Here is a 12,160-nt window from a genome sequence, read left to right on the forward strand (position 1 = left end):
ATGAGAGGGCGTGGTGTGATGGTGTAGGTGGGAGATGCGAGAAGACACCTCTCCCGGCAGAACTATTGAGAACCCGACCATAAAAAAAATTTTTTAATAAAACACAGTACAATTTTTTTTGGCATCATCACCAACAGTATTAATACCAACTATGAGAAAAACAAAGCAACAGACTCTCAAGTAATTAAAAACTTGGGCCTATTTCGGAAATGGAGCCTGTGGAGTCATTTTCTCTTCCTCCTGGATCGATGAGACAGCAGCCGCCAAGAGTCCAGGTAACCCCAGCGCCATCTCCCCGAAGACCCAAGGCAGATGGCGCTGGAGCTCAGAGACATCTTCCTCCTGAGCCTCAGGAGCAGTTACACAGGCTCTGATACTTCCTGCGGGGTGTGGGGGGGATTCCTCGCAGCCCCGGACTGCTGAGGGAGAGGCCTAGACCTCGCAGGCAGGCGGAATTGCCGTCCTTGTTGACGGAGGAGGAGAAAGACATAATTAGAATTCTTCCAATGACTGAAGAGGAGGAAACTGATTTATCAGGGTAAGCCCTTAACTAAAACTGCTCAGTATATTGAGGGTAAACTTGAGCTTGCTACTTGTGCAGACCCACCAAGTCAGTGTCTCTGGCACTGTTTGCATAAGCTGTTGAACTATTGGCTCAATTGATAAGACAAGATAATATTGAAGGTATTAAAGTGAAATCTGAGGTGTTACGGCATCCAGAGGACCCCATTAACCAGCAGCAATAGATATGCACCACAACACAGGGTCACTTCAACAAAAGTAGTTTAGAATTATAGTTGAACAAGGGAACAGAATTAAACTTTAACTTGTTACTTAATCTACCTAACCTACTTAATTCCCCCCCCCCCCCCCCAACACTAAGCGCAGGTGTATGTTATGTCCATTTAAGATTAGAAAAGTTCTTTGGATCACAGTCTAATCTCATTGGTTGCAGGCAATTCTTGTACTGTGCACAGAAGTTAGCATTAACAAAGTTCACCAGGCTTTGGTGCTTAACAGGCAAATGGTTACCACTCAGGAGGGTTCTTGCTGGTTTTCAGAGAGAGATTCCTTTTGTTCCAGGACATCTGCACCTGATTCCTTTCCAATCAGTCTTGCTGACGAAACTTGCCACCTTCAGGGTTCTCCAGATGATCCCCTTTCTTTCAGGTCACTCCTTTGACCAGACAGCCTTCCATAAGTTTGCCAGCTTTGTCCTTCTGGAACTGATTTCTGTGACTCCTTCTCTCTCTGTTTCACTCCCTCCCTCTCTGAGAGTAAAACTCTTCTGAGTCTGCCTGCAAAGATCACATGCTCTCCCAGGCCAGCTGTATTCTGCAACTTTGTTGCTCTTTCTGCAAAAGTCCTGCAAAAATTCTGTGTTTGGAAATGTGTGTGTGCAAGCTGGTCTCGCAATTCCTCCCAAGCAACCTCAAAATACTCTGTCACAGGAGTATAATAATTTATTCGCTGATGATGTTTTGATTTATTTAACAGAACCTCAAAATTCTTTAAAATTGTAAAGTGAAAGATTGAAACAATTTGGTGAAATATCTAGCTTTAAAGTTAACTGGGGAAAAAAGTGAGATTCTGCCATTGATTGGATGCTGATTATACCCATTGTAAAAAGATTGTTCAATTTAAATGGTCAGATCAAAATAAATATTTAGATATTAGATCGGATAAGAATTTAGATCATTTGTATGAGTTAAATTATTTGCCTTTATTTCAAAATTTTAAGAGTGATTTAAATAGATGGAAAGATTTACCTATAATAATTATCTTTTTCAATCTATACCTTGTAAAGTTCCTCAAGTTTTTTAGGGATTTGAATTATATAGTTAGGAATTTTCTTTGGAAAAATAAAATGGTTAGGATATCTTTACAAATATTAACTTGGAGGTATGAACTGAGAGGTTTACAATTTCCGAATTTTCAAAATTATTATAGAGCAGCACAATTGAAATAGAATGTTTGATTTGAGCTTATATTGAGTTGGTCAAAATTGGTGAGAAGAAAAAGGAGCAATTTATTTATAAATGGAATTTTAAGTTATTATTTACATATAATTAACCTATTTTGAGACATTTAATTGAATTATGGAATATGATAAATTAGGAAATAGGTACACAGGGGAAAATTTCATCTAAGATACATCCATACCAAAATAAACTTTTACCTTTCACGTTTAATAATCAACCTTTGAAAATATGGGATCAGAAGGAATTAAAATTGAACAAGATTGTTATGAAGCTGGTTATTTAATGTCTTTTTGAAGAATGAAGGAAAAATATGAAATTCCACAATGTACTTTTTTTTGTTATTATCAAATTAGAGCTTTATTATTGGATAATTTTGGATATACTCTAAGGTTGCCATGGCAGTCAAAATTTGAAATTTTGCTTATGAAAGGTGGGAAGAAAAAATGTGTATCTGATATATATTTGTTATTACAGAATAAAATGCCTAAATTAGATTTACTTAAGTCTAGATTAAAGTGGGAAAAACGATGTAGGGATAAGAATTGATCAGGAAGATTGGAGAAATATATGTAAAGATATAGGTTAGGTCATTATAACTTCATAAATCAGCTATATTTAACCCATGAAAAATTAAAGAGATATAATTTAATTTCTTCATAGTTGTGTTTTAGGTGTCATAAGGAAGTAGGTTCTTTCCTACATTCTACTTGGTTAGGTGATATGGTTAAACATTTTTGGACATGACTTAGAGTTTTTAGAGAAGGTACTTAAGAATAAATTGCTGTGGGGACCAACATTATTTTTATTAAGTAATGCTAAAATGTTGATCTCGAAATTGAGATTAGCTAGATATCAAATTGCATTTTTAAGATTAGCTTTAGCGATAGCGATTACTTGGAAAAATGAGATTGATTTTAAATTTGCTTCGATGGCATATGGAGTTGAGATAGTGTATTCCAGTGGAAAAGAAAACATATAATTTGCGTGATAATTTTTTTCTGGAAAGTTTGGAGCCCTTATTTGGATTATGTGGGTTTAAAATTTTGAACTTTATATGGAGCATTGTGATGATGTTACTCTAGTCCATGGCATTTAGTTACGTGATTAATGGTTTGGATCTCCTTTTCTCAGTTTTCTTTTTCTATCTTTGAGGTTTGGGTTTACAAGGAGGGTGAGAGGGTAGGGAAGGTAGGGGGTTGTTATATATTCCACATGTATTTCTTTATATGAATCACTGTATTCGAATGTATATCAATGTTTTGTGGTTTAAAATTTTTAAATAAATATTCAAAAAAAAAGGAAATTGTCCAGATGGAACATGAGATGATGGCCTTGATTCGGCATTGCATGAAGCCATGGACAGATATATCTGTGTGAGAATAGGGCGCAGAATTGAAATGGTTGGCCACTGGGAAGTCCCCGCTATTGCAGTGGACAGAGCGAAGGTGCTCAACAAAACAATCTTCAAGTCTGCATCCAGTCTCTCTGATGTAGAGGAGACCCCCAATGGAAGCATCAAATGTTGTAAAAGACCTCTGCAGGTTAACAAGTGAAGTGTTGCTTCACTTGGAAGCAATGTTTGGGGTCCCAAATAGTGGTGAGGAAGGTGGTGTGTGCATTAGTCTTGCATTTCATGGGATCACAAGGGTAGGTTCCAAGGGGGCAATTGATGGGAGGGAAAGCATGGACAAGGTAGTCATGGAGGGAGCAGTTCCTGCTGAAGGCAGAGAGAGGAAAGGGTAAGATGCGTCTACTGGAGGGATCACGTAGGTGGCAGAAATTGCAAAAGATATTATGTTGGATGTGGAAGCTGGTAGGGTGGTAGGTGAGAAAAAGAGGAGTCCTCTCCTTATTGCTTTTGAGAAGTGGGGTTGGGGGGAGGGGTGTAGGGCAGATGTACAGGAAATAGAGCTGAGTTGATGGAAGTAGAGGGGATGCCACATTTTTTTTTGAAGAAGGAGGACATATTGGTTGATCTGGAATGGAAGACTTCATCCTGGAAGCAGAAGTGATTGAGGCTGAGGAATTGGGAGAAAGGAATAGAAGCCTTACAGGGAACAGGGTGTGAAATGGTGTGGACGAGATAATTGTGGAGTTGGTAGGTTTTGTTGAGTGCATTAGAGATGGGTTCTGTGGATTGGAAGAATACACTTAAAAATGAACATGAATTGTTATGGTTATTTGAAGAAATAATGTAGAAGTTGCAAAATAATTAAGGCAAAAATATCCAACAGAAAAACAGATTAATCTGTGGTTTAGAGAAATTAAAATCAGTGTTAAATCCAGGAAATTACTCAAAATTGCTGAGAATAGTCATAGGCAAGAGGATTAGGAGAAGTTTAGAACTTGGGAAAGGAGAGTTGAGATTTTTCTTTTTAAAATATTTGTATAGAGTTTAATATATAAATTCTACCTACAGACATGTATTAATTAAAAAAAAAACAGGTCATATATACATATCTCAAATTAAACATGTAAATCAAAATCCTATCCATAATTGTTTTTGACTTGTTTCTTTAAGACATCAATTCTATAAGTATAGTTTTTAACAGTTTATGCCATTCTCATAATATATCCCAGTGTGTAGTTCTGGATAGAAAATAGATAAGATAAAATTAAACAATCCCTTTATATAAACAAGGATAAATTCTATCTTAATGATATGATCCATGAAAAACCATATTTTTACCCATGTTTAATTCATCTTAAAAACAGTTTTTAAACATGGAAACAGAAAATAGGTGTAGGAGTAGGCCATTTGGCCCTTCAAGCCTACACCGCCATTCATTATGATCATGGCTGATCAGTACCCAGTTCCCGCCTTCTCCCCATACCCCCTAATCCCCTTGGCCACAAGGGCCAAATCTAACTTACACTTAAATATTGACAGGGAACCTTCCTCAATGACTTTCTGTGGCAAAGAATTCCACACATTTACCACTCTCTGAGAGAAGAAATTTTTCCTCATCTCAGTTTTTAAAAAAAATTCCCCCTTATCCTTAAACTATGGCTCCTGGTTCTGGTTTTTCCCAGCATTGGAAACAACCTTCCTGTGTCTAGTCTGTCTAAACCATTAAGAATTTTATAAGTTTCTATAAGATCCCCCCTCAATCTTCTAAATTCCAGAGACCATAAGCCTAGTCTATCCAATCTTTCTTCATATGTGTGTCCCTCCATCCCCAGTATCAGTCTAGTGAACCTTCTCTGCACCCCCTCCAAGGCAAGGATATCCTTCCTCAGATAAGGCAACCAAAACTGCACGCAGTACTCCAGGTGTGGTCTCACCAAGGCCCTCTACAGCTGCAGCAGGATCTCCCTACTCCTGGGCTCAAATCCTTTTGCTCTGAACGCCAACATACCATTCGCCCTCCTCACCACCTGCTGCACCTGCACACCCACTTTCAACAACTGATGCACAGCAACACCTAAGTCTCGCTGCATCTCCCTTTTTCCTAAACAGATACCATTTAAATAATAATCCTCTTTCCTGTTCTTGCCTCCAAAGTGGATAACTTAGCATTTATCCACATTAAACTGCATCTGCCACGTCCTGGCCCACTCGCCTAACTTGTCCAAATCATCCTACACTCTCCTGGCATCCTCCACACAACTAACCCTGCCACCCAACTTCGTATCATCTGCAAATTTCGAAATACTGCTATCTATTCCCACATCTAAGTCGTTGATATATATCGTAAACAACTGTGGCCCCAGCACTGAGCCCTGTGGTACCCCACTAGTCACTGGCTGCCATTCTGAAAAGAACCCATTTATTCCTACAAAAATCCTCTGTCTAATCTAACCCCTCCCTCTAAGCAAGGTTAACTTGTAAAATTGTAAAGATATGGATCAAATAGCAACATTCAGACACCAGTGTAACGCAACTGATTGCACTCAGAGACAAGTGAGGAGTACAAACAGGCTTTTAATAGCTAACAATCAATGGCCGGTAGATACAATAGTCCTCCGGTGAATCTGAGGTAAGGTGGGAAAACCAGGGTTTATATTGGGGTAGGTGAGGATGGAGCCAAGGGAAGAGCCAGCCATCAGAACAATACACAGTGAATTCCAGTTCATTGCATTCACCCCTTCCTTCAGAATAGAACCTGTGGGTGAAAACAGAGACCATATATTTAAAAAAAACAAAAAGTTTACAAATATTTACAAGTCTGTCAGGGGGTGTAGTTATTCTGGTTGAGCACCTCAGTATTGGAGGACTTTGGGCTTCCTGGATCCCCTGTGGTACAGGAATACTGGGTCTCGAGAGCTCCGGCTCTGGTTGCAGAATGGATTGGACCACTTTTTGAACTGAGTCTTTCGGAACTCTGGGTGGGTTCCTGACTCGTTTGAGGCATTGGATCCTCAGTCCGGCAGGTGCCAGGTCTGTGATCGAGATGGTGTCTTCTCTGCCATCAGGGTATGCCATGTAGGCATACGTTGGGTTGGAATGCAGCAGGTGCACTTTCTCGATCAGGGAGTCTGTCTTGTTCCTCCTCATGTGTTTTCTCAGCAGGACTGGCCCCGGTGCCATTAGCCAAGCCAGGAGAGTGGTCCCAGACGTGGATTTCCTCTGGAAAGTGAACATGAGCTAGTGAGGAGTTGAATTGGTTATATTGCAGAGGGGCGACTTTATGGAGTGGAGTGCTGTGGGTAGGACTTCTTGCCAGTGTGAGACTGGAAGGCCTTTGGTCCGGAGAGCCAATTTCATGGCCTTCAATACCATCGCGTTCTCTTTTTCAACTTGTCCGTTCCCCCGTGGATTGTAGCTAGTCATCCTGCTTGAGTTAATGCTTCTTAATGAGCAGATACTGGCGTAGCTCTTCGCTCATAAATGTTGAACCCCAGTTGCTATGGATCTAGCTGGGATACCCGAAAAGGGTGAAAATAGAGTGCAAGGCCCTGATGACCATGATGGTGGTCATGTCTGGGCAGGGGATGGCAAACGGAAAATGTGAATACTCGTCGATGACATTAAGAAAGTACACGTTTCTGTTGGTGGAAGGGAGGGGAGCCTCGAAATCGACACTGAGTCGTTTGAAGGGGCGGGGTGCCTTTATCAGGTGCGCTTTGTCAGTGCAGTTTGGACTCCGTGCAGACTTGGCAGGACCTGGTCATTTCCCTATATCCTCAATGGTGTAGGGCAAGTTGTGTGCCTTGACAAAATGAACCATGCAGGTGATGCCCGGGTGGCAAAGCTCATCGTGCAGTGACTGCAACTGGCTGGTGTGGGCAGAGACACAGCTTCCTGGTGACAGGGGATCTGAAGGTTCATTGAGAGTACCTAGCTTGTATGCTATATCATAATTATACGTGGAGAGTTTGATCCTCCACCTCGCGATCTTGTCATTCTTTATTTTACCCCTTTTTGCATTATTAAACATGAATACTACCGATTGCTGGTCTGTAAGCACAATAAATTTTCTGCCAGCCAGGTAATTCTGCCAGCCAGGTAATGCCTCCAGTGCCTGATGGCCTCTACAATAGCATGGGCCCTTTCTCCACTGATGGGTTTTAAAGCTCGTGGCTTTGTAGGGTGCTAGAAAAAAAAAGCAACTGGCGTGCCCACCTGCTTAAGGATAGTGGCCAGGCCTACGTCACAGGCATCGCTTTTCACCTGGAAAGGTACATTCTCATCCACCCTATGCATGGTGCCCTTTGCATTGTAGCCACCTGGGCTTCAGCTGATAATGGGAAGGAGGTTGACTTTAAGAGGGGGTGAACTTTATCTGTGTAGTGTACTAAGCCCACTGGGCTTAGTAAGAAAAGAAGTCCAGGAACCTCCTTCAGGCCTTCATGGTCTTCGTGATTAGAATGTCTAACAGGGGGCATATTCGATCGGGTCCGGGACCAATGATTCCATTCTCCACCACATAGCCCAGAAATCACCAGATGTTCAGTCCAGAACATGCACTTATTGGAGTTGTATGTGAGATTCAGGGCCTTGGCCTTGTGGAGAAATTTCTGGAGGTTGGCATCATGGTCTTCCACAGAGTGTCCACAAATGGCAACGTTGTCGAAATAAGGGAAGGTGGCCTTCATTCTGTACTTGTTGACCATTTTGTCCATCTGTCTCTGGAAGACAGAGACCCTATTAGTGATACCAAAAGGGATCCTCTGGAACTGATAAAACTGTCTACCTCAAATTCTGTTTAGGGGCAGTCCTTGGAATGGATTGGTAAATGATAGGCCAATGGTCGAATAAACCTAATACTGTGCAATTTTGTCTGAAATTCAAGGGTGGGGGGTTATGCATTCAGGAGTGTAAAACGATTAATTGTTTGACTATAGACAGTCACTAGCCTGGACTTTTATTTCCCCAGTTCTAATAAATTCCCAATCCCCCCACACTGTATTGCCTGCTCTTTGTGGCTATTGGTTTGCAATCAGGAGTCAGGTTTTGAAACAGTGAGTGGAGAGACCGCATGTGTCATCTGGCTTTTTGGACCCTTAGTTCAGCACCATGATTGGAGGAAGTGGGACAAGGGTACTCCATGGTAAGGTTTTTAAGGTGACAAAGGAAGTTCAGGCCCAGCAACACAGAAGCACACAAATCCTTTAGTACATGCAATTACAAAATTCCCCCATTTTACAGTTAGATGTACTGTACAATATCCCTGGATCGTCACAGAGTGCGATGCTAGGAAAATACGATAGACAATCGGGAACACTTTTAAGTTGTACCGCAGAGCAGTTGCAGAGTTTATAAAGCTTTCAGTGGAGCCAGTGTCTACCAAGCAATCAGTCAAGTGTCCATTTACCCTCACCTCCATTGTCGAATTATTCAGTTGGTGAGGTATTGCCTGATCCAGGACAACCAATGCCATTGCTCACCATGCTGATGTAGACTCTCTCCTCTTTGTACTCCTCACTAGTCTCTGAGTGTAATCAGTTGCATTACAATTTTAATAGCTTAACTTTGAAGCAGGATGTAAGCCCTGTTGAAGCCAAGCATGCTCCAGGTTGACCCTCTGTCCCCAGAGGAATTCACCTACTGGCTGGAATGGGCAGATAAGATGCCGTTGACCATGAGGCATGGCAAGATGGCTGCCTTCGACCTTGATCTGAAGGAGGATTAGGTGGCAAGATGGCTGCCATTGCTTCCCACAATGCTTTACTTCCAGCTGTGGATCTCACCACAGGGTGAGATAATCTCCAGAGATCTGCACTTCTCTCTTGTGTTGGCACCAAGGGATTCGCTGTTATCAAGGACTATGCAATTTACGAGTCTGCCATAGAAGGCTACATAGCCAGCATCCTGGAGCTGACAAAAGCACTCAAACAAGCCCAACTAGGAGTTAACGACCTCATGGGTGAAAGCGACACCTTTTCAGAGAACCAGGTCATTGGGGCTCCGGTGACCCCTGCAGCCCCAGTGCCGAATGCTGCGTCCATGCGCAACTGGGGATGCTACTTCTGTGGACAGGCACAGTGTCCCCGTGTCCGATGCCCCACGAAGGACTTTGTGTGCTCAGGATGCAGTAAGCAAGGGTATTGTGTGAAGGTCTGCAGGGCTAAGGGGAACCCAAAGAGGGCAACAGCATATGCAACCCCTAAATCAGCATTTGACCTGTGCCCAAGTCCCGAAGTGCCAGCCTCAGTCTCTTCATGCTACTCACCGTCAGCATCCTGCTGCACCCTGTGCTATTGCACCACCTTAAATTATAACAAAGTCATGCACAAAATGAGGATTCATTAATCAAATTAAGAGTGAAAATCCAATCTTGGTCTGAAAATGAGATATGTTCATATCATGTTCCAAATAACTCTTAATCTCACTCATTGAGGCTGCTCTTAAATCTAATGAGTTATTATAAAACAGTACAACTCTGATTATCCAAAATGGTTGGGACTGGGCCTCTTTCAGAGGGGGGGGGGGAACTGGTCATTTTTTTTTATAAACAGCCCAGTAGCAACAGCAAATCACTTGTAAGGCTTTTTAAGCATTAAAATAATATTTAATTCTCACCAAAAAAAAAATGCTGGCCACCGCTGACCACTGACACTTCCCCACCAAGGCCCCACTTGTGCCGGGAGCCTGAGGGTCCTGCTCCTGTCCAGTAGCTTGAGATCCATTGCTGTCGGCACCAGGAGCCTGAAGTCTTACTGCCACCACCGGGAGCCAGATGTCCCTGGTCAGTTTGGCTTGAAAAAGTTTTGGATAAATGAAGATTTCTGATTTATTTTGGATATCCTAATTTACCTGAATTTTTTTTTTTAAATTTTGGATAACTCAGGATTTTGGAGAATCTGATTTTGGATAATCGAAGTTGTACTATAATTGGTATTAATCTACGCTGGGAGACCTGCTATCAAAAAGTAAATCAAGAATATCATTCCTGAGATTCGAAGAAAATCAGGAAGCTTAGACTTGTGATGGACTGAACGGCCTCACAGCTGGATAAGCAGAATCACCGAATTGAGTAGCTGGCACAGAATGGTTCAAGCTCCCCTTCTTTGCCCAAGAGAAGCCCATGTTTGCAGACCCACGTGGGTTGACAAAGCGCATTGCTTCCCTGCAGGTACGTTGCCAGAGAGACAATGACTGCAGCATGCTGACATCACTCCCCTTTATGAAGCGCGCTGACATCACTCCCCTTTATGAAGCGCGCTGACATCGCTCCCCTTTATGAAGCGCGCTGACATCACTCCCCTTTATGAAGCGCGCTGACATCACTCCCCTTTGTGAGGTGCGCTGACATCACTCCCCTTTATGAAGCGCGCTGACATCACTCTCCTTTGTGAGGTGCGCGATTGTTTAAAATAAAAACCAGTTGATAGTTGACTCTTCACTGGTAGCTGTGTTTCTTGAGCTCTGCAGTTAGCACTAGTAAATTGGTGACCTCGACGTGCTCAACGTATTTTGAGCCCCTAACCGTGAAACATAGTGAGAAAGCCTGCAGAATGGATGCCACTACTGCACTGCACGCGGTGGCTGTGAAACTGCCCACCTTCTGGCCTCACAGACCACATCCATGGATCCAGCAGGCTGAGTCTCAGTTCCACATTAGGACCATAACAAATGAAGCCACCAAATTCATTAGATGAAGATTCTGCTGCCAAGGTAGATGATTTTATCAACAACCAGCCTGAGGAGAATCAATACAGTGCTTTTAAGGCACACCTCCTCACAACTTTTGGCATGTCCAACCTAGAAAGGGGCACACGCTTACTCCACCTTGATGATTTAGGGGACAGAAGGCCATCAGAACTGATGAATGAAATGCTTGCGTTAGCAGGCGGCCATTTCAACTGCTTAATGTTCAAGGCAGCCTTCTTGGAATGGCTCCCTTGTGACGTCGCCCTGCTGCTCTCTTCTGCTGACTTCTCCAAACCAAGGGATGTGGTGAGGGAAGCAGACCGACTTCACAGGGTACCGCAACCTCCCATGGCAAAGTTTCAACAGGTCACCTTGGACAGTCAAGTCAATGAGCTGCCGGTTCTACAGCACTCCACAAGCTACCAAGGAAGGAAAAGCCATTGGAGAACAGTGAATGAGTCTACCACAGAAATTGGGGCAGGAATGTGTGCCACTGTGCAGTTACGTGGTTGCCTCCCAGGGAAATGGCAATATCAACCACCATTGATGGCCTCAGTGGTTGGCGACCAGACTGACATATTATATGCCACTGATCAGTGTACGGGATTCCACACATGCCCATTTTATTCAGGTATTCAGCTGGCAACACTCGCCACTGATGATTTTGCAAACTTATTAGCAGAGTTTTCTGAACTACTTACACCAGATTTCCATCTAGTTCAGCACTACATAAGCACCACTGGCCCTCTCCTACATTCCAAGGCACACAGACTTCCTCCTGACCAGCTACTACAGGCCAAAAAAGAGTTCAAAACTATGGAGGAACTAGGCATTATCTGAAGGTCGGATAATCCTTGGGGATTGCCACTCCATATGGTGGTGCCCAAAGCATCCAGTGGCCTAAGACTTTGTGGAGATTACCGACGCCTCAACAGCACAACTATGCTGGATAGGTATCCAATATCACACATTCAAGATTCGCCACCAACCTCCATGGCAAACATATCTTCTCGAAGCTAGTAAAAGGTTATCACCAAATCCCTGTCCACCTGGAGGACATCCCTAAAATGGCAATTATTACTCCATTTGGTCTATTTGAGTTTCTGAGGATGCCTTTCGGACTTAAGAACGGGGCTCAGAC

General features: G+C 42.8%; 1 protein-coding gene and 1 long non-coding RNA gene across 13 annotated transcripts in view; one reads left to right on the plus strand and one right to left on the minus strand.

Moving 5' to 3' along the window:
* LOC138753421 (kelch domain-containing protein 1) overlaps window positions 1–12,160 on the plus strand; it is a 121,277-nt gene that overhangs the window by 44,028 nt on the left and 65,089 nt on the right. The window lies entirely within an intron of this gene.
* Window positions 5,890–10,506, minus strand: LOC138752314 (uncharacterized). Its single transcript, XR_011350515.1, has 2 exons — window positions 10,395–10,506; window positions 5,890–6,088 (listed from the first exon to the last, which is right to left on the minus strand). It is a non-coding gene; the product is annotated as an uncharacterized lncRNA (long non-coding RNA).

The sequence above is a fragment of the Narcine bancroftii genome, chromosome 2 (assembly GCF_036971445.1).
Source record: "Narcine bancroftii isolate sNarBan1 chromosome 2, sNarBan1.hap1, whole genome shotgun sequence".
NCBI classification, from domain to species: Eukaryota; Metazoa; Chordata; class Chondrichthyes; order Torpediniformes; family Narcinidae; genus Narcine; species Narcine bancroftii.